The sequence below is a fragment of the Cervus canadensis genome, chromosome 31 (genome assembly GCF_019320065.1).
Source record: "Cervus canadensis isolate Bull #8, Minnesota chromosome 31, ASM1932006v1, whole genome shotgun sequence".
In the NCBI taxonomy this organism is placed as follows: domain Eukaryota; kingdom Metazoa; phylum Chordata; class Mammalia; order Artiodactyla; family Cervidae; genus Cervus; species Cervus canadensis.
The window spans coordinates 15,644,850-15,671,759 of record NC_057416.1 but is presented as its reverse complement, the minus strand read 5'-3'; the positions used below and the strand labels follow the sequence as shown (position 1 = coordinate 15,671,759).

The 26,910-nt window shown below is 39.1% G+C and overlaps 2 long non-coding RNA genes across 2 annotated transcripts in view; both read right to left on the bottom strand.

The window, feature by feature from the left end:
- The window catches only part of LOC122432516, a 110,724-nt gene extending 90,447 nt beyond the window's left edge, over positions 1-20,277 (bottom strand). The window contains exons 1-6 of the long non-coding RNA XR_006266852.1: positions 20,226-20,277; positions 19,337-19,427; positions 17,607-17,764; positions 13,855-13,953; positions 12,504-12,741; positions 4,801-4,973 (exon numbers count right to left, since the gene is read on the bottom strand). This is a non-coding gene — a long non-coding RNA (uncharacterized LOC122432516). The remainder of the gene's footprint in view (positions 1-4,800; positions 4,974-12,503; positions 12,742-13,854; positions 13,954-17,606; positions 17,765-19,336; positions 19,428-20,225) is intronic.
- A 338-nt stretch (positions 20,278-20,615) lies between these two features.
- The window catches only part of LOC122432570, a 69,074-nt gene continuing 62,779 nt past the window's right edge, over positions 20,616-26,910 (bottom strand). Inside the window, exon 4 of the long non-coding RNA XR_006266880.1 lies at positions 20,616-20,768. This is a non-coding gene — a long non-coding RNA (uncharacterized LOC122432570). The remainder of the gene's footprint in view (positions 20,769-26,910) is intronic.

Here is a 26,910-nt window from a genome sequence, read left to right as displayed (position 1 = left end):
TGGGGGGCAGGGGGCTCCAAAATCACTGCAGATGGTGACTGCAGCCATGAAATTAAAAGACACTTGCTCCTTGGAAGAAAAGCTGTAACCAACCTAGACAACATATTAAAAAGAAGAGACATTACCTTTGACGACCAAAGTCCATCTAGTCAAAGCTATGGTTTTTCCAGTAGTCATGTATGGATGTGAGAGTTGGACCATAAACAAAACTGAGTAGCAAAGTATTGATGCTTTTGAACTGTGGTGTTGGAGGAGACTTTTGAGAGTCCCTTGGACTGCAAGGAGATCCAACCAGACCATCCTAGAGGAAATCAGTCCTGAATATTCATTGGAAGGACTGATGCTGAAGCTGAAACCCCAATACTTTGGCCACCTGATGTGAAGAGCTGACTCATTTGAAAAGACCCTGATGCTGGGAAAGATTGAAGGCAGGAGGAGAAGGCGACGACAGAGGAAGAGATGGTTTGATGGCATCACCAACTCAATGGACATGAGTTTGAGTAAGCTCTGGGAATTGGTGAGGGACAGGGAGGTCCATGCTGCATGGCATGCTGCAGTCCATAGGGCAGCAAAGAGTCAGACACAACTGAGCAACTGAACTGAACTGAAATAGTATGACTGACACTGTGTTGCCATAGATAAGTCACGGGAATTGATCAATGTTTGTCCTGACAACTTCACCAGCTTGTCGTGGGGATAAAAATACTGAAATTATATAACAGTGTTTTAAAAAGTGAGATCTTCTAGAACTTCAAGACATTCTAGAACTAACACCCCCAAAAGATGTCCTTTTTATTATAGGGGACTAGAATACAAAAGTCAAGAAACACATGGTTCAGTTCAGTTCAGTTCAGTCCAGTCACTCAGTCATGTCTGAATCTTTGTGACCCCATGTACCTCAGCACGCCAGGCCTCCCTGTCCATCACCAACTCCTGGAGCCTACTCAAACTCATGTCCATCGAGTTGGTGATGCCATCCAGCCATCTCATCCTCTGTCATCCCCTTTTCCTCCTGCCTTCACTCTTTCCCAGCACTGGGGTCTTTTCCAATGAGTTGGCTCTTCGGATCAGGTAGCCAAATTACTGGAACTTCAGCTTCAGCGTCAGTCCTTCCAATGAATATTCAGGACTGATTTCCTTTAGGATTGACAGTTTTGCTATCCTTGCAGTCCAAGGGATATTCAAGAGTCTTCTCTAACACCACAGTTCAAAAGCATCAATTCTTCGGCACTCAATTTTCTTTATGGTCCCACTCTCATATCCATATATGACTACTATATGGAAAAACCATAGCCTTGACTAGACAGACCTTTGTTGGCAAAGTAATGTCTCTTCTTTTTAATATGCTGTCTAGGTTTGTCATAATTTTCCTTCCAAGGAGTAAGTGTCTTTTAATTTCATGGCTGCAATCACCATCTGCAGTGATTTTGGAGCCCCCAAAAATAAAGTCAGTCACTGTACTGTTTCCCCATCTATTTGCCATGAAGTGATGGGACTGGATGCCATGATCTTAGTTTTCTGAATGTTGAGCTTTAAGACAACTTTTTCACTCTTGTTTTTTTGTTTTTTTTTCACTCTCCTTTTTTATATAAGTCTTCTGTATATTGTTGCCACCTCTTCTTAATATCTTCTGCTTCTGTTAGGTCCATACCATTTCTATCTTTTAATGTGCCCATCTTTGCGTGAAATGTTCCCTTGGTATCTCTAATTTTCTTGAAGAGATCTCTAGTCTTTCCCATTCTATTGTTTTCCTCTATTTCTTCCCACTGATCACTGAGGAAGGCTTTCTTATCTCTCCTTGCTATTCTTTGGAACTCTGCATTCAGGTGGGTATATCTTTCCTTTTCTCCATTGCCTTTACCATCTCTTCCTTTCTCAGTTATCTGTAGGGCCTCCTCAGACAGCCATTTTGCCTTGTTGCATTTCTTTTTCTTGGGGATGGTCTTGATCACTGCCTCCTGTACAATGTCATGAACCTCTGTCCATAGTTCTTCAGGCACTCCATCTATCAGATCTAATCCCTTGAATCTATTTGTCACTTCCACTGTATAATCATAAGGGATTTGATTTAGGTCCTATATGAATGGTCTAGTGGTTTTCCCCACTTTCTTCAATTTAAGTCTGAATTTTGCAATAAGGAGTTCATGATCTGAGCCAGAGTCATCTCCCGGTCTTGTTTTTGCTGACTGTATAGAGCTTCTCCATCTTTGGATGCAAAGAATACAAGCAATCTGATTTTGGTATTGACCATCTGGTGATGTCCATGTGTAGAGTCTTCTCTTGTGTTGTTGGAAGAGGGTGTTTGCTATGACTGGTGTGTTCTCTTGACAAAACTCTTTTAGCCTTTGTCCTGCTTCATTTTGCACTCCATGGCCAAATTTGCCTGTTACTCCAGGTATCTCTTGACTTCCTATTTTTGCATTCCAGTCCCCTATGACGAAAAGGACATTTTTTTTTTTTTTTTGGTGTTCATTCATCAGTGGCTATCTCTCAGTCACCCACTGGTGAACTGTGCTCCCCACTCTATTCCAAAACTAGTGGGCGAAGAAACCATATTTGTTTTACTCACTCTTAGATTCCCATTGTCTAGCAGAGTTCTTCCCACATAGTAGGCACTCAGTAAAAATGAATTACCTGAAATGATTAAAGGACTAAGTGTAGAAATGAATGAATAGTAAATTTCCACAGATTGTAGGACAGCAAAATCAATCCTAAAGGAAATCAACCCTGATATTCATTAAAGGACTGATGCTGAAGCTGAAGCTCCAATGCTTTGGCCACCTGATGCAAAGAGCCGACTCATTGGAAAAGACCCTGATGCTGAGAAAGACTGAGGACAGAAGAAGAGGGTGACAGACAATGAGATGGTTGGATGGCATCACCAACTCAATGGACGTGAATCTGAGCAAAGTCCAGGAGACACTGAAGGACGGGGAAGTCTGGCATGGTGCAGTCACAAAGAGTCAGACACGACTTAGTGACTGAACAGCAGCAGCCAGTGTTTTCTCTATTTCTCTGATTATAAAAACATTGCATAATCCCTCAACTTATTGAGGTCTCCATATATTATTACCTTTGGAGAAGGTCTTCATTGATTGCCTTTGCTAAAAAGTACCCTTTCCCATCATCTGCTCTCTCCTTAGGCCCTGCTTTATTTTTTGTAAAACTTACCTCTATCTGACCTAATTGTGTGTATGTGTTTATTTTCTTTATCCCCAGATTAATCGAATGGGTAAGGGGGAAGTGATGGTGGCAGCAGTATGCTCCAGGAAGAAAGAGTATCACTGAAATTGTTCAGAATTGAGTGATGTTAAAAATGATTGACTTTCGGTGGGCTGTTTGTTTTTTTAAATTCTCTACAGACAGTGCACCCTTTATTACCTGTGTTCAGGATGGCCCATCCCTCTGCTTCACCCTTAGTGCCTCAATGCAAACCCCCCTAGAACAGAGATAGCTTTTGGCTTTTTTCATGGCTTTTCCCCCACATTAGATAAATTAAAGGGCTGTATAAGCATTGGAAAATAAATATTGACATTAAAAAATAGCCACCCATAATCCCTTCACCCAAAAGTTAAATGGCTTTTTAAAAACATTTTAACATGTTTTCTTCCACCATTTTCTGTGTTTTTTTTAACATAAATAAGAACATGAAATGTACTCCTATGCCTGCAGTTTGTTTGTCTTTAATAGTTTCTAAGTAGTTAAATGAACACAATCTCAAAGTAGACAACCACAGTTCCAATCCCTGATCTGCCACTTACTGAAATGTGAGCTCTTAAGTCACATACTTAACATCTTTGAGCCTCAGCTTCCTGGTTTTAAAAACAGGCTAATCACATAACTGCCTCGTTGTGCTGTTACAAAGATTAAGCAAGAAAATTCTGTGCTTGGCTGGTGGTATGTGAATGTTAGTTTGGGGCGTGGAAAGCCTCTAAAATGGTCTGCAGTGATCCTAGCCTCCAGGTATTTGCATCCTGTGTAATCTCCTAGCTTTGAGTGTGGACCATGACTCAATGCTAGAGAAGTGACTAGCGACTCACTGCCAGAGAAAAGAATATAGCAAAAAGTAATCAGAATCCACTTCTGAGAACTGGTTACAAAGAGACTATAGCTTCTGTCTGGGACCACTCTCTTGCTCTCTCCTTAAACTCTGAGTGAAGCCAGCTGCCTGCCACATGTGATCTGTTCTAGGTGAGGTTCCTTGTGACAAGAAGCTGAGGGAGACCTCTTGCCCACAGCCAGCAATATACTGAATTCTGATGACAACATGAATGAGCTTGAAAGTGAATTCTCCCCTGTTGCATCACATAAGACCACAGTCGCAGTCCAAGTGGACTGCAACCTTTTGAGAGACCTTGTTGCAATGGCATTCAGATTAAATGTGACTGGATTCCTCATCCACGGGGATTCCCTGGTGGCTGAGATGGTAGAGTCTGCCTGCAATGCAGGAGATCTGAGTTCAATCCCTGAGTCAGGAAGATCCCCTGGAGAAGGAAATGACAACCCACCCCAGTATTCTTGCCTGGAAAATCCCATAGCCAGAGGAGCCTGGTGAGCTACGGTCACAAAGAGCTGGGCATGACTGAGCGACTTCACTTTCGCTTTCACTTTCCTCATCCACAGAAACCACGACATTAAAAAGTGTTTGTTGATTTAAAATAATTTCTACATTTGAAGGAAGTCGTTATGTAATTTCAATATAGTAGAGTGTGGAGAGTCCCCTGGAAGATAACACTTTTCTTCCCCACGAAGTTTTGAAAAAGATAGGAAATAGGACTGGAAGATGGGAAATCAACATACCTTTTTATTAATAAAGCTGAGCTTTGGTATGTGGCTTGGTATGATAGCCACATAATCTTTTGAACTGAATCACAGAGGTAGGCAGACTGAGAACCCTGTCTTGGGCATCACTGGATAAAACAGTCTTTTTCATGTGGCTGGAAAGAACAGGGCTCTGGAGAAAGACTCTGCTCCTGGGGAGAAACAAGAAAACAGAAGTCTTCCAGCAGCCAGATACCCAAAGGGAAAAAGGATTGAGTAGATCATGCTCAGTTTTACGACTCAAAGGTACTAGTTAACTAGGGGCAGCATGAATAATGAACAGGGCAAGTAAACCCAGGAGGCAACAACCATGGAGTCCCCTGCACCTAGAGAGAACTTAATCAGTATTGATTAAGTAGCACTCCTGGCCTGATTTTAGCCTTTACAAACTACTTATGAAAATCACCATAATCAGTCTACCATATTCATCATGTGGTTGTACTGCAATTTATTAAACTAATCACATCTTGTTAGAAATTTAGATTATTTCAAGTTTTTAGTGTTGTAAGTATTGCTGGTGTGACTGTCTTTCTTATTTCCTTAGGTTAAGTCCCCAGAAAGAGCACTGTTAATTCACAGGTTATGAGCATTTAAATGTTTCCCCTGTATATTTCTAGTGTTAGTTGCTCAGTCCTGTCCGACTCCATGCAACCCCATGGGCTATAGCCAGCCAGGCTCCTCTGTCCATGGGATTCTCCAGGCAAGAATAGTGGAGTGGGTAATCATTCCCTTCTCCAGGGGAACTTCCCAACACAGGGATCGAACCCAGGTCTCCTTCACTGCAGGCGGATTCTTTACCATATAAGCCACCAGGGAAGCCTATTTAGCAGTATATTGCTAAATAGGTCTCAAAGGGCTGATTAACTTCTTCCATCAGTGGAGTATAAAAATGTGCTTCCTACCCTTGAAACCTTGAATTTTAGATGTTATTTGATAATCTTTGCTAATTTGATAAGTGAATCATATCTTGTCCTTATTTTAACTTGCAGTTCCTTGGTTATTATTAAGGTTGAAGGCTTTTCATTGTTAATTGGCCATTTGCATTTCCTTTCCCCTAAGTTATCTGCATGTTTCTGGTGCTCATGGACCATTGGCATTATCCATCTTCATCCTTAGGGCAAACACTCAATTGCCCTCTCTTCTGGAGCTGTGTGATCCCACAGAAAAGAGGGCCTGAGAAAATGCCACAGAATGTTTTCAATTATTCTTAATATTTCCATAATAACCTTTTTTTGGACTTAATTTTTCAAGACTGTTTCATAGTCTATTGTTGTTGTTTAGTCACTAAGTTGTGTCTGACGCTTTTGCAACCCCATGGATTGTAGCCCACCTGGATCCTCTGTCCATGGGATTTCCCAAGCAAGAGTACTGGAATAAGTTGCCATTCCCTTCTCCAGGGGGTCTTCCTGACCAGGAATTGAACCCGTGTCTCCTGCATTGCAAGTGGATTCTTTACCACTGCGCCACCGAGAAGCCTCATCCTCTATTATGGCTCATCATGACACTGAAAAAGCATGATACAATGTCCGGTTCCGTTCTAAGGGCTTTGCATAGATTAATGCACTGAATCCTCACACCAACTCTACCAAGAAGCTACTCTTTTTATAATCATTTACAGAAGAGGAAGCTAAGGAGAAAAAGCCCTGAGTATCTGTTTTGCCCCAGGTAAAACAGATAACAGATGGCAGAGCTGGAGAGTTTCCATGCAAGGGTGTGTGAGCTTATCCACTTATCCACCCAGTACACCACTGTGGTTAACCCTAGAGGATCACGGACTTAATTTTCCCTAACAAGTCATCCTCAATGAATAATGTGTCTCCACATTAAAATGATAAGTGTTCTACATCACTCTGGTAAGTTTTTAATAATAAAATGATGATTTTCAAAACTGAAGAAGTTTTTTTCTGATTATAAAGGATCTGTTTGACATTTAAACTGTTCAGAGTTCATAAAATACAAAGAAAAATGATGCAAGTTCATCCTCCAGAAGTAGAAAAAGTGCAGTATAAAAAAATTTGAGCAATCTGAAATTCTGCTTCCATATTATGGCAACAAAATCTTATGGGATGAGGGAGGGGATTAACGCATAAATCTTACTTGCTCTAAAAGACTTTCACACCACCCATTGACTATATATGTATATATATATATATATATATATATATAAAACACTATAACATTTAGATGTTATATCTATATATATATAGATATAGATATATATAAAACACTATAACATTTAGATGTTACTAAAGGAACATACAAACTGGGGGAAATTTAATTATTTAGGTACATCCTTTTTAAATTCAATTATAGAAATGAGATTTCACTTAAACAGAAGAAAAAAGCATTTAAAAACAGCCCAGATAACCTCAGATATTTGGGTGGCTTCCCCTAATTCTATTTCCCTTTCTATTTAGAACACTAATTTGTTGCATTTACTTTAACAAAAAGAATGTACCACACACTTAAGTTAATCAAACTTACATAGTAAATCATGGGTGAATGCAATTTAGATGTACACTGCATCCCTGAAACCATGCTACTGAAAACTGATGACTTCCATTTTATGAAGTCATGAAATGACTGACTGCTTTAAAAACTATGACAAATATTTAAAATCAGCTGAGATTGATTTTTGGTTATTAGGGCTATTCAAAAATCATATAATCCTAAAACTACAAGCATAAGCACACTGTTCACATTTAATTTTAAAAATTTAAACAATAATTTTTAAAGCCTAAAATAGTCTTTATTCGAAAATCCTTTAAAACTAAACATTGATTATTCTTCTAAAATCATTAATTATCTCATGCCTTAATTGTCAGTGTTACCAAGTGAGAATTGATCCCATATATTTTCCGGTGTTAATACCTATTTCACCTGTTTCAAAATACTGTGAAAAATTATACTTCACAATGTAGGGACATGATATACTCAAGTAAAGGCAAGCACCGTATCTTTATCCTCTTGTCTAACAATATATCTGTTTCATAGTAGACATGAAGCCAATAATTGTTGCCCATATTTTCTATCTAAAGGTAAATATATTAGATCTGGAATATTTTTTGTTTTCATGCCAGTATATCACTAAACTTCTCTTTCACTGAGTGTTTAAAATGCACAGGCTTAAGAAGAATAAAAAATATAGGATCAGTTACTTTGGCAGCAATCCAGTGATACTCTGTTCTTGACCTCTTTTGAATCTCTTTGATTAAAAATCAGATATTTGATTGAATTTAAACTGTAGGTTTTTTTCCCCCTTTCTCTGTTTTTACTTTTTCTATCTTCCACCCAATGTGGTAAGTATCGACCTATACAGAGTTGTACAATACAGAAAAGGGCAGAACGAAGGTATATCCTAACTTCACTTCTTACTCATCTGTAACTGTGAGCAAATTTCCCATTTGCAAAATAATAGGATCTAATATTGTTCCCTCATAACATCACCTAACAAAATCATAATACTACCTATCATCATAATATTTAACAACTGTCCCAGTCTTTGCCTGTTCTTCGGTACACTGTAATTTCTTTTCAATATTTTTTTAATTTCTAATTATCCAAGGTAATCAAAGATGTGCTTTTTTTCAAAAATAGACTTCCACCAAAAAATAGAAAAATTCTAAAAATGTGGATGGGAAAAACCCAAAAAAGATAAACATTTGGAAAATCTGACAAAGAATTGAAATGTTCCAAAATAGATGACATGATGATGAGATACTATGTGACAGTGAGTAAGTCCTGTCTTTTCTATTTCTGGTTTTGTTCAGAGCCAGCCAGGGGATAGGAGGGACTCGACAGCTCATGTGACCTTACATTCCCTACCTCTGTTGCTGGGCCTGAAGGTGACTTGGTGTTTCTCTCATTTCTAAGAGAAACGAGATGCGCCTTAGTCAGTGTGAGGCAGGCCTGTAAGACGGTATGGGCTCAGCCTGGCACTGGGGTGCTCTGGATTGTCCCATCAGTCCAGCAGCCTTGAGGACATTGCCTGGTCTGTCACTAGATGGGGGAGCAACCCTAAGTACCATATTTCCATGCAATAGTGCGCAAAGGTACAAAGCAGGTGACAGAATGGAAGAGTCTCCTCGCCTCCCTTCTGTCTTTGCAGGGAGGCCCTAGAAGTCTTCCTGTCTTATCTCATTGTCCAGTGGAGGTTATGCCTACTTCTTGAACATACCTCTGTACCCTAAGATCAAAGTACCTGAACCAAATCAGCATTCCAGTGGGAAAGAAGGGGGTCAGAGGTAGGATATTTTAGATAGGCAATATAGTGTACCTAATTTAGATGAACATACTTAATACAACAAGATAGGGGAAGATTTTAATTTTTTTTAACAACAGCAACAAAAACCCTGAGGTTCAAATACAATAAGTAACTTGTCTTAGACCACAAGACTACATAGGAGTGGAGCAGGAATGAAATTCAAGTTTCTCTCACTAGAAATAGTTTCATTCTTAATATTAAGTTCACGTATTAACTCCCCTTTGACTGTTAAATAATTTAACTGAAATGAGTACGTTTGTTCTAGCTTTGCATGTGTACAAATTTATTGTATAAATAAAAATAACTCCCTCAACTCTATCTGGTAAGATATTAATTTCCATAAAGATCCTGAAAGGCTTAAGTAGAATTTACAATAGAAAGAGGATAGAACATCAGGAAACAGTAGATTTGAATACGGAGTAGATAGAGAGCCATGGGGCTTATTTTGTTTTAAAATACAAAACCAGCTACTAGTTAGAAGGCAAGAAAATTATTACTATTAATAATGAATGACAGTAATACACCAGCAGTGACTGAGATTCCTATAGTCTTTTCTGTTAGTTTGACAATGTAGGAAGCAATATTGTTTGTTCTAATTTTGCTATTGACTTCTACATTTTACTAGTGATACATTTTAACAGATTCCAGTATCACTTGTGATCATCTAAATGGTGATGAGACACCACAACCTACTGAAGACAGTGGGCGACCCACAGACCTCTCACAGTAGAATGTTTTTGAGGCAGACTTGTTTTACTTATGCTGATGTTAAAGTGAGTTTCCTTTTTTTAAGCACATCTCAACTGGTCTAAATACAGCAGAGTCCCTGAAGGAAGCCATATTTAAATTAACTCTCCTTTGTATGGCTTTAAATTCTCACATTGACTGTTTGATTTTGCAATTTTTCTTACTGCCTGGCAAGGGCAAGTAATTCTGTATGCTAAAGTACTATGTTCGAAATTGGCACTGTTATTAGTAATGGTAAGGATTTACCCAACAATTATTTGTGCAATTATTTATATTTTTTAAAATACCTTTCTGTTGAATGAGCACTTGCAACATAGATTTCCATCATTAGAATTAATTAGGCATAAAAAAATCAGTGTGCATTCACAAAGACGCAGTGTCGGTTTTGCCTTCCATAAAGTCTCATGTTCAAAGCTAGGATTTATGTAGAATTTCATTTAGAAATGTATCTATAATCACTGTGTTTCTACCTTCAAACTGAGCAGAAGGCTTAGGGCTGCAATATCTTACACCTACACACTGCAGCTGACTTAGTTCTCTCATCTTTTTTTATTCTCTTCTTACCTTTAATTAAAATGCATTAAAGAAAGAAAAAAGAAACAAATGGTTGTAGAAAGTAGCATTTAAATGGAAACGACTGCTCTAAATGCTGCTGTTTAGGAAATACATGGCGTGATGTGCAACTTTGCAAGGCGTCAACAAGTACACAAGAGATAGCGTAACTATTATTGATTATGACGCTGATTGGAGTAAAAGGACTGTTCCTGGGATCTGACTTCCAGATGGAACTTTTCAGCCTATAAGCCAAAGCAACTTCTGAATCTTTCACTTTTTGAAATTGTGTGTTTTCATAAAACTTACAAATGCATATAGCACTGAGTTACTTTTCCATTGCTACTATAGAAAGTTACCACAAGCTTGGTGGTTCACTGCATACAAATAATGTATTATCTTAAGAATTCTGGAGGTCAGAAGTTCTGAAATGGTCTTTCTGGGCTAGAGACAAAGTGTTGGAAAGATTTCGCTCCTCTCTGAAGGAGAATCTGTCTCCTTGCCTTTTCCAGCTTCTGCAAGCTGCCCTTAGAGCTTGGCTCCCTTCCATCTACAGAACAAGCAATGGCCAGTCCACTCATAGCCTATTCCTCTGGCACTGACTCTTCTGCCTTCCTCTGCATTATGGACCTTGGTGATTACACTGAGCCCAAATGGACAATCCAGGATAATCTACCTCAAAACCAGCAGATTAGCAAATATGATTTCATCTGCTACCTTAATTCCCATTTACCAAGTAATTTAACATATGCAAAAGTTCCAAGTATTAGGACAGGGGCATTTTTTTTAGAGGCCATTGTTCTGCCAACCACAAATAGACACAGATACACCCCACTCTAATACAATTAGAAGTATAAACATTTAGTAGTCCAGTATTTTCACTCAAAGATTTGACATATTTGAATATGTATAAACCATGCATATTTGAGCACCATATAACCTATGTATGCAAGTAATTACCACTTTGTATAATAAATGCACAGGCAAATTCATAAATATCTCTAAACAAAACAAGTCATGTGTTAAACCCGCAAAATTAAGTCTAAGCTCTTCTGCTTCACTTCCCTGGTTTTTGCCTTGGCTACTGTGTCACACTTTATCCACCTGCTTGTTCTAATAAGGTGTTCACCAGCCACCTCTCTTCCAAAAAACAAAGGCATATAATCACATTTGTACACATACAAACCCACTTATGAGCACACGCCCACACACCTAATCAGGTTTCTGAATCCATCTAAGGGAAGGAGAGCTTTTTCATCCTGATTTCCAAGGATTCGCCTTCCAGTTTCTGTTGTGAAATCCACTCCCATGTTTCCAGGACTGAAGCCTGGAACTCTAACCCCATGATGCCTAATTCTAAGAAGGCTGCGGTTACTCCTGCATGCAAAGTCTGCGTCCTCTGTGTCCTTTCAAAGGAGGCATACACCACACATCCTGGTTCACCTCTAAGTGCAGACTCACATTCTGAGGAATTGTATTTTGATTCTAGGAGGATCCTAGGATCCCAACTGCGTGTTTCCTTGTATCAGGTTTAGATTGTAAGATCTTGCACACTCAAATTAATTTCTGGCATGGCTACTGAGAGGAAAATCATATTTATTGCGCAATGAGTTTTGTTCTATTGAAAATGGAAGAGAAGTTACACTGGCAGAATTCACTCTGTCTTAAATAACATGCTCAACCTAAAACAGCTTCTTAGGCAACTAAATTCCCTAAAAATTTTATTCTTCTAAGGCATTAAATCATTGCAAATTTACTAAACGCCTATTATGTGCCAGGCTCAGCTCTAGACACATGGGATACATGAGTACACGAAAGAGAAAAATGACCCACGTCTAACATGTGTCATGTCACAGAGCAGAGCAGTACACTCAGGCCACCTCAGATAAGGGGCTTCCCTGGTGCCTCAGACAGGAAAGAATCCACCTGCAACGTGGGAGACCTGGGTTTGATCCCTGGGTTGGGAAATGAAGGACTTTGTCATAAGAATCCACAACGCAGAAAGGAAACAATGGCAGCCTGCCTTTCTCATGGTCTTGTTCTCCCCTAGGCCTGCTTCTCTTTCCACTTCTATTGTGCCTCGTGATTTACCTTTTGGTGTACCCTTTGACATACTCACTCATCACTAGAATGTAAGCTTCAAAATGGTGGGCAGGGGATTTCCTTGATGTTGGTCACAGCACAATCTTCATGGCTCAGAACAGTGTCTGGCACACAGTAGATTCTCAAGAATTTATTTGTTGAATGAATGAATAAATAAGTGAACTTTGCCTCTTGGTCCATTCCTGGTTACTCTCCTCTTTGGCTCCCTTGTCATACTTTATCCAGTCTCTATGATCTGTCTTTATTGGCATATGCTGAAACAAGAGAAGTACTAGTATTTTGTAATTTTAGCTCTCATAGTTTTCATTTCTTCATCTGTAAAATGAGGGCAATAAAGGTTTTACTGGTTATCTACTTCTGTATAATAAATGACCCCCCAATTTAGTGGCTTATAACCATAAAAAACAATAAAAGTGTATTATTTCATATAATTTTTAGGTGCCAGGAATCTGGGATTGGCTTCGCTGGGTCCCTAGCACCAGGGTGTACCAGCCAAGGTCTCTCATGAAGTTGCATTTACGAAACTGGCTAGAGCTGCAGTCATCGGAGGCTTAACTGGGGCTGAAGCTTTATTTCTGGGTTTATTTCTGCATTGCTGGCAAATAATGCAGGTTGTTGATCGGAAGCCTCAGTTCCTCAGTTTTTGCGGTCCTTTTCACAGAACTGCCTGGAGTGTCCTAATGACATGGAGCTGGCTTCCCTCAGAGCGACCCAAGAGTGAGCAAGGCAGAAGCCACGTGGCTTGTGTCATCTAGCCTCGAAAGCTACACACCATCCTTTCTGCAGTATCCTATTAGTTACACAGGTCAGCCCTGTTCATGCTAAGAGGAGACACAGAGGCGCAAATACCAGGAGGTGAGGATCACGGGGGAATCATCATCTTCAAGTCTGGCCACCAGAAGATATTTAGCAGGATGGTGGTTGGCATTTAAATAAATCAGACCTGTAAAGTACCTGGCATGGTGCCAAGTACACAGTAATTAGGAAATAGCAGCTCTGTTTGGGTGCTCAGGTTTTGCTGAGCTTTTAAAATATATAGAGTGATAGAAAATTCTCTCTCAGTGTTTTCTGTAGACGTCTGCCTTTATCTGTGGAATTCACTCTCTTTCTTATCCATTCATTCAACAAGACTGCCTTCCTCAAATACTGTAGAATGTGTCAACCCTATTCACCTAAAATAAACATTCTTGACACCAACCACAAGGGGAAATAATGCCCCTCAATGGTATGAGAACACACTATTTCTTGGCATCTGTGCAATGACATTATCTCCTGGATTTCCAGGGTACACCTGAGGTCTGGTGGCGGTAAGTAAGTTGGCCACCTTCTCTAGCCCACTCTGATCACTTTGACCCTTTCAACATTACCTTCTCTGCTGCCAACCTTTCTGCACACAGAGAGAAGTCTATCACGGCCTTGGTCTGGATGTCATGAAAGCAGACCTCTGTGGCCTCAGTAACGCAGAACTGTGCAGAAATAAAAGGGATAAGGAAGTGGATGAGAACAAGTCTTTGACAGAGGACTGAAGACCAAGCTGGGGGCAGAGAAAAAAAAAGTCCTTCTGAAACTAACTTTTCATCAAATCTGAGATCAAATCATAGGAAAAGGAGAAATTTTGAAAACCTCATTCCTCTTGATTTTGTTTGAATGATAAGCTGTTGATGAGTGCTCGCCTATATGCATTATTTTTGCACATTTGAAGAAACTAATCATAAGCCTCCCCTGAAGTCGGCACCTGTTCAATTCTGTACTGCCAGCAAGGGTGCCGCAGGAGCAGAGGCCTCATTCCGGGGAGTTAGCCCAAGATTAAACTTCAGCTGAAACGCTGGGAGAAGCTGGTATGCTGAGTCAATACCAAGTACCAGGTTTAATTTGATGTTTTCCACGCACGATCAAAACCGTGGTTTTTCCTAACTGTGGAGTTATTGCCTCCTCTGCCTTCTTTTATGGGTTCCCTGTAGAGTGTGTGTTATGCTCTGATATCTGAAATTGATCGTGCAGGTTCTATTTCAAGGGTGATAATAAACTTGGTACAAAAGCTGGGGTTAGTGAAGGTGACTATTAACCTTTCTTCTAATACGGTCAATTGATTTTGCCCTGTGGCACAAACTGATTTCCACTATGATCTGCTGATGACTTCAATTTAAATATAACATATAGATGAAGAATTAGAAATGGAAGAGAAATCATTGTCTGGATTTTTGCACAGAGAGCTACAAAGAGTTATCCCTCCCTACGTCCAGACTATTATAAATGTTGTCATTAAGGAATTCATAGACAGATTAAAACCTTTTATTAACTGTTATGTGGGGATGAACATGTACAGAATATCACATTTTCCCACTTACTTATGAAGGTAAAGATCAACATGCCAAAAATCTTGAAGCAATTTTAAAATCAAAATGATCCTTGCCATTGTGTGGTGAAAGAAAGTTAAGTTTTAGAATTAGATAAACCAGACTTACTGTCTTCAGTTTCTTTATCTGCCAAGAAAACAAAGAATTCCTGCTCATTAGTTCTGTGAAGGTTAAATTATTTAACGTCTGCAGCACCTAGAAGAATAGTAGGTGAATGTTGAGTAAAATGTGAGTTCTCTTCTTTCTTGGAATGGTTTTTACAATATATGTACAATTGTTGTTATTGTTTCTTCATTTCTGGGTCTAAAGAATCTCAGGTTTTATCCTCATTTGCTACAACAGATTTCCTTCAGATCTCATATTGACTGGGTTACAGGTGAGTTACCCAATGACTGATTGAGAAATAGATCTCTGGACATTTTATTGTCATCTTAAAACGTGAATATAGGTTGGATCACAACTGGTTTGGCATTAATCAAAATATATGCAACAATTGCAGTTGTTCTTTATATGGCAGTTTTCACTGGTGCCTTGTGACCTGTTCACTATCTTGAGTGAAAGTCCAGTAAATTTCATTTTTGTAGTTAAAAAAGTCTTTATTTCTAAATAATTAGTTAGCTAGAAAAACGATAAATATCCTGACTCAAGACTTGGGTGAGAAAGAGATCTGATACTGCTTGTAAATTCTCTGCTGCAAACAAAATCAGCATTTATATGATGTAAGAACCATGTCGACCCATAATCAGTCTTTGTACACATGATTTTAAGTTTCCAAAATTAGAATTAAAAAGATATCCAACAAGGACCAAATGGGAACATGATACATGTATTCTAGAGTTACTTAGAAATTACTTTGTAAAACAAACTTTGATATTCATGGATTGAGAATAAAGATGCCTCTGGATAGCTTAAAGCAACATTATGAAAGTGGACGCATGCTATATTAGCATAGTATTTACTCCTGCTCAAGTAGAAAGCCAAACTTCTATTTCTTTTTATTATGCCTTTTGGAGACTGGCATAATATTGGAGGAGAAAACCAATTTACTTAAGAATTAAAACAGTAACTTTGAAAACAAAGCCCCAGGAAGCTCAAGGACATGGTAATAATTGTACCTCCAGAATAAGGCAGCAAAATCTGTATCTTTTACTGAAAAAGATTGGGGTGGACAACAGCTATAAAAAGACTGAGGATTTTGACGTTTCAGTACCTTAAAAGTGGGAAGACAAATGCTGTGAGGTTTTTATTGAAAACCTTGTGCTAAAGAAATTAATACATATCCAGAGCTATGGCATATGTATATTGTGTTTGGAAATATCCTGATATGTTTAATGCAAATTCTTAAACACAGCAGGATAAGTTTGGTCACTAGGTTGTGTCTAACTCTTTTGCAACCCCATGGACTGTAGCCCACCAGGCCCCTCTGTCCACAGGATTTCCCAGGCAAAAATACTGGAGGGGGTTGCCATTTCCTTCTCCAAGGAATCGTCCAGATCCCGGGATCAAACCAGGTCTCCCGCTTGGCAGGCAGATTCTTTACCATTCTTTACCACAATATATTACCTAAAGTAATACATTCAAGGCACTATATGCATCTCATCCATGGTTTAAACTCGGATTAAGGGGCAAAACAGAAGGCCTGGTTTATTACATGAAACATAATTTAATAATCAGTGAGTTAAAACTGCTAATTGACTCAACTCAGTAAAATGTCTTTTTACACTAACCCTCAGTAGTCAGTTCCCCTGAATTTGTTATGCCTGTGATGCCACGTTGGAAAATCATAGCCTTCCTTGGTATGATAGCTGACATGGGTTTGACTTCTCGCTGGATTTGCTTGCTCAGGTGATTTTGTAATACTTCTCCTTAGATTTTCTGTGTTCTGAAACACTTTTTCTCTCTACATATAGAATTTTATTACAAAAGGTAAGTGGGCTTTGCTGGTACCTCAGACAGTAAAGAATCCAACTGCAATGCAAGAGACCTGGGTTCCATCCCTGGTTTAGGAAGACTCCCTGAGAAGAGAATGGCCAACCACTCCAGTATTCTTGCCTGGAGAATTCCATGGACTAAACGAGCCTGGTAGGCTACAGTTCACGGGGTTGCAAAGAGTCTGACACAACTGAGCAACTAACACAACAACGTTAAACTACAAAGATAGTGTGTGTGTTGAAGGAATCATCTGAGGGGCTGCAGATAGCAAAATGTTTGTGTAAACTAAAAAATGTTTTCTTACTAGAAACTCATTTGACAACTTAAATCTGTGAGTCTGTAGGCAGATTTTATAAACTCAGGGCTGGGACTACTAGAGAGACCAATTTTGTTGCTTTGGCCTTGGTTCTAGAAAAAATTACTTAGATTTTTTTTTTTAATTGCTTGAAACTTTCACAGTCCTCTAGGAGTTAAGAACATGGGCTCATTGACTTTATATGCGCCAGATCTGACTCTCTTGATCTGGCCAATTTTTTTTTTTTTTTTTGGCCATACCACAGAGCATGTGAGATCTTAGGTCTCGGACCAGGGATGGAGCCCGTGTCCCCTGCAGTGAAGTGTGGAGTCTTAACCACTGAATCACCAGGGAAGTCCCTTTGTCACTTCTGATGTGACCTCTGCCTCCTTCCCTCTTTAAGCCCTGGTTTCCTCATCTGGAGAAATCATGCCATAGTAGTACCTATTCTTCATGTTGTAGGGATGAGATTGGGTTTCCTTCTAACAGTACAAAGCACAGTGATTGGTGCATTTAAGTTTGCAAAACTTCTTACCTCTATTCTCTGTAGATGTTGGTTTGATTCATTCTTTCCTGAAGAGTTCGAAGCAGTCTTCTTGCCTTCTCATCAATGTCTTCACTCCGTGGAAACTGCTCTCCCAGGTATTGTGGGAACACAGCAAAGGAGATCTTTGACTCTCCAGAGCTCCCTCTCTAGTGGGGTTAAATACGCACAAAAGTGGATCAGAACAACAGTGTTGATGATAACCGTTAGAGCAGAAACACAGCATTGTTAAATTAACTTCAGGAGTTCAGGAAGAAGGCTGGTTGTATGACTTTCCAGTCCAGAGCAAAATGAGAATGCAGGGGCCCTTGTTCAAATTTCAAGAGCAGAGTATGAAGCCAAGCACTGGCCCTTCTGAGCTTGGGGCCCCGAGTGACTGCGTGTATCCCACACCCATGCAGAGGGTCCAGACTGATGGGCACATGCATTTCATGCAAGAAGAGTAGAGATCTATTTGTTGAGAGGTCTAGCAGATCAACTCGACCTTGGAAAATGGAAAGAACTTTGAAGAATGGATAGAACGGTCTGGGCAAAAGAAAAAAATTGTGTTGCGCCTCCCCTCCCCCACTCCATGAAATTACAAATAGTTTTTCTTTTGAATGAGACTTACTAGGGAAAAGAGATTTTTAAGGGAAGGGAAGGGAGATAAGATAACAGAACTAAATTTGAATTTTCTAATAAGAAAAAAGCAACCCAAAGTATTTTGAGAATTGATGCAAGATCAGATCAATTTAGGAAGATGTCTCTGGTGGCAGCAGAACAGAAGAATTGATTTGATGAAGGAGGTCGGAACTCTGCAGGTGAGAGTGACGTATTCCTTAACTGGGGAGTGGCAAGGTTCTGTTTCTATTCTCTGCAATGTGATGTGTGCTTTTATCTTCCCCCACACAAAGCAACGATCTGTTTCTGTTCTGAAGACATCTTCAATTATACAGTGCCAGCCAAAGAAAAACATAATGGAATTTTAACCAGATTTCTTTATCTCTGTAGACAGCTTTTCAGGAATATCTCCATTTGGGTTATAGAAGGAGAGCCTGAGAACACCCAAATGTGCCTTGAAAACCTATCATCTTTTCTTGGCCTTTCAGACAGAATTGCATTCCAGAAACACCGGGTCAGTCTGTATTCCAGGTCATGCCTTGAAGACAGCACCGGTAAACCCTCGCCCTCGCCGTCGTCAAATAGAAGAGCAAGTCGCTACACGTTGCTGTGTCTGCCTCTCATCCTGACAAACTGTCTTCAACAGTGGGAAATGCAAATCTTCTTCCTTCCTTTTCTGGTTTTCTTGTAATAACTCAGCCTTGAGTCAGAGGTACAGGTTCAGCCTCCCCAAAGTGCTGCTGTCATAGAGAAGGAGATCCTTTTGGCCCCTAATTTACCATGTCTTAAGGAAAGCTTAAAAAGTTCAGGACTACAAGGATAGGATCAGCCATCCCTGAGAACAGAGAATGCACACAGGGAGCTGTATTTCAGCATCTGCAAGATACAGGGAATGGAATCTTATCCTGTGTCGCATCCCAAAGAAACGGGAGAAAAAGACAAATATAAGTTAATGTCAATGGAGTATTAAAATGAATTAATAATATTAAGGAAGAACTTTCCTTAAGGTAATTTCAGAGCTTTTTTTTTTTTTTCTTTTCTTTTGCTCCTCCATTAAACTTTTACTCTTGCTGTTAAACTGAATAAATGACTTAAGTCTTTTCAAGCCTCAGATTCCTTACCTGGGAAAGGAACAGATACTTGCTAAGATCCCTTCAGCATGAGAACATAGCCTTGACATTCTCTGGCTTGATGAACCTCTGTCTCGGGTGCCTGTGTGGGGAGTGAGAGAGAAGGGTTCACATTCCTGCCTAAATACTTGCCTGCAAAACACCCATTCCCTTGACTGCAGCACTCACCTCCATAAATGTATTTCTTAAACATGGGTAGTTACCTTGTTATTTTCTCTGGGATAATGTGTAGATTATAGGCAATAATTAACATTCCTGCCACCACATGCAGCCAGTTGAGGACTGAGTCAGCAGCTGCTGGTCAAGCTCAGAGTGTGGGGTGCAGGTAGGTGGCAGGGCAGATGTATTCAGAGGAATCAGAAAACACATGCATTTCCAGGGCTCTAAGAATGGAGAGGCTCAGCAGCCCCTTGAATTAGAATTTCCTCTGCAGGTCTCTTTCATAATTCCGACCAGCCTTTAATAACTTGTTTTCATATTAGTTGCTCTTTTAAAAACTCTGACCAATCACTGTTTGCATTTCTAATGTGCTATACACACACAGAAAGATGTCTGATATTTGCACAGAGATAATTTTGCTATTTGGAATATGCACAGCAATAAGAGCTAAGAGAAATGGCCCTTGGAAAATCTCTATTTTCTGGAATCTGGGTTGTAGAAAAAGAACTACGTCAGAATCCCATAGTATGCCAAAGAGTGAAGTGAATAATGGGGTGGGGATCTACCATGGTCCAAGAAGCAAAGCCTTCCCAAGGGACCACAAAGGTAGTAGGTGTGGTTGGGAGATTGTGAGTATGAGAAAGCTGTAGGCATGTACTGCTCTCCTAGAAAAGGCTTATGGGGTGAGGATGGGTAGTTTCTTGGAGCATTTTCCACTCACTGTTGTTCAGTTGCTCAGCCGTGTCTGACTCTTTGTGATCCCATGGACTGCAGCACACCAAGCTTCCCTGTCCGTCACTATCTCCAGAAGTTTGCTCAAACTCATGTCCATTGAGTCTGTGATGCCATTAAACCATCTTGCCCTCTGTCAGCCACTTCTCCTCCAGCCCTCAATCTTTCCTAGCATCAGGGTCTTTTCCAGTGAGTAAGTTCTTCACATCAGGTGGCCAAAGCACTGGAGTTTCAGCTTCAGCATCAGTCCTTCCAATGAATATTCAGGACTGATCTCCTTTAGGATGGACTGGTTGGATCTCCGTGCAGTCCAAGGGACTCTCAAGAGTCTTCTCCAACACTGCAGTTTGCAAGCATCAATTCTTTGGTGCTGAGCCTTTATGGTTCAACTCTCACATCTGTACATGACTACTGGGAAAACCATAGCTTTGACTAGATGGACCTTTGTCAGCAATGTGATGTCTCTGCTTTGTAATACTCGGAAATACTTCCAAGAAGGTGCCAGGAATAATTCTGAACTTCTGTCATTGAGCTGCAGAAATAGAGCAAGAAATTGCAATGTTAGGGGGCAATAATACTATAGCTAGTTGTCTAAAAATACTAATAACCATGATGCCAGTGTTTCAATGTCTTTAGGTTTTTTAGTCACTGGAATATGGGAGTGCAGATATCTATTGATAAACCATAGAACCACACACCTGTAAACTGCCTCCCAGTCTGTGTACACTCACGTGTAATATTTCCCACCGTTTTAATGTATATTGAAAACAAGGTTCAAAGAAGCTTGTTTGTATACGTATAGCTGATTCACTTTGCTGGGCAGTTGAAACTAACACTACATTGTAAGACAACTATACTCCAGTAAAAATTAATTAAAAAAAAAATTTTAGTGACTTTGCCCCACGTCACTTAGAAAAGGGCAGAGCTTATAGATCCCAAGGCTTAGACAGTCTTTTATTTTTAATTGGAAATGCAAATCAAACCTACAATGAGGTATCACGTCACACTGGTCAGAATGCTGCTGCTAAGTCACATCAGTTGTGACCGACTCTGTGCCACCCCATAGATGGCAGCCCACCAGGCTCTCCCATCCCTGGGATTCTCCGGCAAGAACACTAGAGTGGGTTGCCATTTCCTTCTCCAATGCATGAAAGTGAAAAGTGAAAATGAAGTTGCTCAGTCATGACTGATTCTTAGCGACCCCATGGACTGCAGCCCACCAGGCGCCTCCGTCCATGGGATTTTCCAGGCAAGAGTGCTGGAGAGGGTTGCCGAATGGTTATTATCAAAAAACCTACAGACAATAAATGCTGGAGAGGGTGTGGAGAAAACACTACCCTCCTACACTGCTGGTGGGAATATAAGTTGGTGTAGCCACTATGGAGAACAGTATGAAAGTTCCTTAAAAAACTAAAAGTAGAATTAATATATGACCCAGCAACCCCACTACTGGGCATATATTGAGCGAAAACCATAATTCAAAAACACACATGCACCCCAGTATTCACGGCAGCAGTATTTACAATGCACGGGAAATCTTGTTGACTGCCTGCATTATAACAGCTTTACCTCTCAAGTAAGGATGGTTTTACTTGCACACAAGTCTTTTCATTTTCTTTAAACCACTCACCATGTTGTTTCTGTCTCTTTCTTCTTAAAAATAGTTTGTCAGTTTTAATATGTTTCAATTAGAATATTATGCACAGACATGAACACAATGAGGAAGAATTTCTCTTTTGCTTCTACGTTTTGAAATTCCATTTGATGATGATATTAGTACCTTTGATTGTGATTATTTTTGTTTTATTTCATTTTTGCCTCTATTTCTGGTATGCCTACATAGAATCAAAATGCAGGACTTTGCAGCAGAAGGGACAAAATGGTTCAATCCAAAGAGTCACTGATATTTGGTAAACTTGGCTAAATGCACAAAACCTAAGTCATGAGTTTTAATTTCCGTTCCATTACCAATTCAGTCATATTTTTTACTAGAGTCAGTGAGTGAATTTGAATTAAAGAAATAGCAAAGTTTCTTAAGTTGGTTTTGTCTTTTTTTTTTCCTGTATTGTTGTACACCTGTGCACACCTATTTTTTTGTTTTTAAATGCTACTACCTACAAGCATCTTCTCATTTGAAAGAAAGTTTGCATTCATTTGAAAGGTATGAGCTGCCTAGAGTACTTCTCTCCTTTTACCTTTACCATCTTGCTGTAGAAGGTCATGGATCTCACAGTATGTATCTCTCTGTTACAATTTGCTTCCAGCTGAGCATAAAGGCTGAGCCAAGTTCAATGTGTCTAACACACCTCTCATGGGCACCAGAGGCTGCAGATGCTGGCAGAGTCAGAGAAGCACTGGATCCCTCTTTACTGGCATATTGCAGCTAATTGACGCCCCATGGATTCCTTGCTCCACATCCGATACGGCCCTTTATAATCCTTCTGATTTCATTGAGTTGCTAGAGCTCACTGCGGACATAGCTCAGAGACACACAGATATGTCACAGTGGTCAAGGAGAAAGTCTTAAAGAGCTCTGAGTCAATCTGCTTCTTTTGTGGTCACTGTGGCAATATTACAATGAAAAGAAAAAAAGGACAGTTGTATTCTATCAACAAATTCTAAACATGGACCAAGTGAAATATGTCAAAGACAAATAGCCTGTGATTTCACTATATGTGGAAATCTAAACAAAACAAAACAAATGAACAAACATAACAAAACAGAAACAGTGTCAGAGAACAAACAAGTGTTTCCAGAGGGGGACAGCGTGGTGGGGAAAAAAAGGTAAATAAGTGGGCAAAGTTGGGGATGGGGAATTGGAGGAAGGCCATCAAAAGGTACAAACTTCCAGTTATAATACAAATAAGCTCTAGGGATGTAATGTACAACATGATGAATATAACTGATCTTTAATAAAGTTAAATATAAATCATTTCAAGTCTTTAACTGTATTATTTAACAACACTGCTGTATGTTATGTTATTGTCCAGTTGCTAAGTCGTGTCCAATTCTGCAATCCCATGAACTGCAGTTCATCAGGCTTCCCTATCCTTCAATATCTCCTGGAATTTGCTCAAACTTATGTCCACTGAGTAACTTTCATACATTACAAGTATGCTGTAGGTTATACATAAAAGTTAAAGGAGTAAACCTTAAGAGTTTTCATCACGAGGGAAATTTTTTTTCTTTTTCCTCTCTTGTATCTATATGAGATGAGGGATGTTCACTAAACTCACCGTGGTCATCGTTCATGATGTAGATAAGCCATGTCATTATTCTGTATTTCTTAAACTTATACAGTGATGTATGACAATTAAATCTCAATAAAACTGTAAGAAAAATATGTTCGTAATAAAATAAAAAATAAATTCCAAACATACAAGAGTTTCAGAGATATGAAGAGAGCTACCTCAGCCCTGGGCCTACTCTTGACTAAACTATTAACTAGGACCAAAGGCTAAAACCTCTTTGAGACGTAACTCTCATATAAAATGGAAACTGACAAGAATTCCCCAGCAATATATAATAATTACATAAAATAACATGTGTAAAAATGGAGGGACATATTAAAGTATTGGAATTTTACTGAAGTATGAGAATATCCTTGGGCTTTTTAAAAAGTGGTCACATTAGGCAATTTTTAATTTTTATTTAAATATGGCAGCTTTGACATAACCTGAACAGTTTCAAAATAATGTTCTAAGAAGCCACATGTGCCACAAACATAAAGTTAAGGGCAAGTTGTGTGTATATATAGCATTTCTTTCCTTTTTGGACCATTTCTTTTCTCTGTTGCCTTTTCACTTTCTTGATAATTTACTTATTCTCTCGATGACATACATGGAACCAAGTTTATTTTTCTTCGTCTAGCTTAAGACATACAAAACCAACGTGCCATACTTATGCATTTTTCTATCAGTCAGGTGTATTTTTTTTAAAAAGTCTTAATTTTTTGATTCCTGCTCTTAACAGAAAACTCAATAACAGAAATATAGCCCCAGGGGTAGATATGCAAGTTGATATATTTGTAGAGCTCCGATTAGTGATTTGAAGTATATAAAAAATGTATTGAAAGGTTTCCCTATCCCCCACTCACCCCTTCATGACCTTTGCTCAGCATGCGTACACCAGCTGACTGGCCTGAAGGCTCCGCAGTCACGCTACATAAAGACAGCATTTTTTGAAAAGGGTAAAGCAAGGTGTTGAACTCAGGCTCTTGGTAACTTGCAACCTCCCTCCAAGACTGCTGGACTCAAGAGGCACGTAAAGAGCATTCCTCTCCTCGCCTCTTAACTCCGCAGGCACCGGTGATAAGAACCTAACAAGAACTGCCTTTTCATCACTAGAAAATGCTAGAGTGGATCCAGAGAAATCAGAAGTTAGAGGGTCAAGCTGGGCACGGGAATGTTTGCTTCCGTTACAGGAATTATTCTGTATGTTTTGACCCAGAGTTGGCTGGGTTTCAGTTTTCGTGTTGATGGCATCTGAGGGAAGGCAAACAGGGCAGTCAGATGAAGCAAACCAAAGGTTCATTTTACGGTGGTGGCCTGTTACTGATTGGTGCAGAAGAACTTCTGAAACTATCACCCTGATATGAAAGGAAAAAAAAAAAAAACCTCGATCAAAAAGCCCAGCAAATAGGCTGGACTCAATAAAGCCATTTTCTACACACGCGCGCACACACACACACACCTGAACAGAATTAATTAGCACTCTTCATTTTCACATGTTTTAAAGGTTCAGGCTTAGCTCTGTCTAACCCTTAGAAGTTCCATTTATTTCCCAAGCACGACATTAGAAAATGTGAATTCTATATACAGACATGAGAGCTTGCTTTCTACTCCTGTGAACGTTAAAATAAACAGAAGATAAAGGGGAAAAGAGAAAAGGAGGGAGGAAGGGAAGAAAGGGAGGAAGGAAAAAAAGAGGAAAGGTATTCTTGGAACAAAATGAAAAGCTTAATGTCAATTTCCTCTACTTTGGGTATGTTCCAAGTTGATGGAAAATGGGAATTAGAAAGAAACAAAGGAAGAAGCAAAACTACAAGGATGTTACTGTAATTTTTTAATCAAAATATAATATTTGAAATCAAAAATATGTTATCATATGACATCACAGTCAAAATCTTTGTAGAACTCTCCATATATCTCCATCTAAAAACTCATGAAACTTTAATATGCATAGAAAAATAGGGTCGAAAAAGGAAGATGATTCCTCAAAACTGTCTTTCTTATTAAAACCTCACTTTTGGAGAGATCTACATGACTGCAAATAGGCATCTGGAATTTGTCAACTGAATATTTCTTATTTTAATCCAAATACACAGCATTTGTACAGTTACCTAAAAGTATATTTTGAGAAAAACTCTGCAGTGCAAAAACCATGCTTCCTCTTCAGAAAATATGTTATCTCATAGTTTACTTTTAGAGATCCAAGCTGCAGAACTGGTTTAACATCATTACGTGGTCATAAGAGACAGTCTTGCTACGACTCTAAAGGTACAGAGCACAAAGTCGAGACTATACCCTAAGATTACTAAGATTCTCCCAGCACTGCAGGACTAGAAAGTGGAGAGACCCCATTACTGAGTAGATTCAGAAGCATGGCTATGACTGCACTTCCGGTTGGACATCTTCATCCAAGATGTCTGGTGAAGACCCAGAGAGCAGCAAAGCAGAGTAAAACACCCCCACCTAGGGCATGGGATTCTTTCAGGGGTTCTAAACGCTATATGCATCTTCCTAAGGGTCTCATTTACTACTGAAGAATGATTTGACTTCTGGAAGTAATTTAGTTAGTAAATAAGAGATGATCAGGATAAAGATAGTCTGTAATTTGGGGTTAGACTCCATGACCCAACATAGCAATTTCCCAGTAGTTTATAATTTTTGCTTCCAATCTTGAACTGGATAGAGTACAAGTGTAAGAAAACAAATGACTGTTTTTCCTTCCAACATTCTAAATACTGGATTTGGATTTGGGTACATGTTTGAATCTTTAGTGTGTTAGCAAAGATATTATCTTAAATCATTTTTCTCTCTATGCCTACTCATCAGATGGGCACAAAGAATCTTCACATTTTTAATATTGTTTTGTAAGTTTATCATATGTATACATATATATGCATGCACATAAATTATTTACATTTATTTATCAGTCATATCAGTTGTAATACAATATTTGAAGCTTAAAAGCTTTTTATTTGGGCAATATTACATTAAGTAAAAAAAAGTTGTATACTTTCAATGAATAGTGTTTTAGTTTCTGTGAAAGAAAATCTGGAAAAAGTTAAGTGAATCTTTGATAGGCACTATAGTGTTTTACTTATGAACACCAAAGGACCTCATAAAATCAGCAGAGGTTCAGAGAGCAAATTGTTGTGTTAACACTATTTATATTCTTATCTAACTTACTGAAAATGTTTTACATATTATGTACCCAAATAGTTGTTAAGCAGCAACTCTTTAGAAAATGCTAAGTTGCCAAATAATAATAACCCAAGAAATTATGTATCATTTAAGGTTTGGAACTGAAATATAAAGTATACAATTTGTAATAACCACCTGCAAATTTGCAAAGCCACCACACAGTCATAATGTGTGATCAACTATCTGAAAAAAGGGATTTCAAAGATGAAAGGAAAATTAAGGTAGGTATACTCTTTTCCAAGAAAA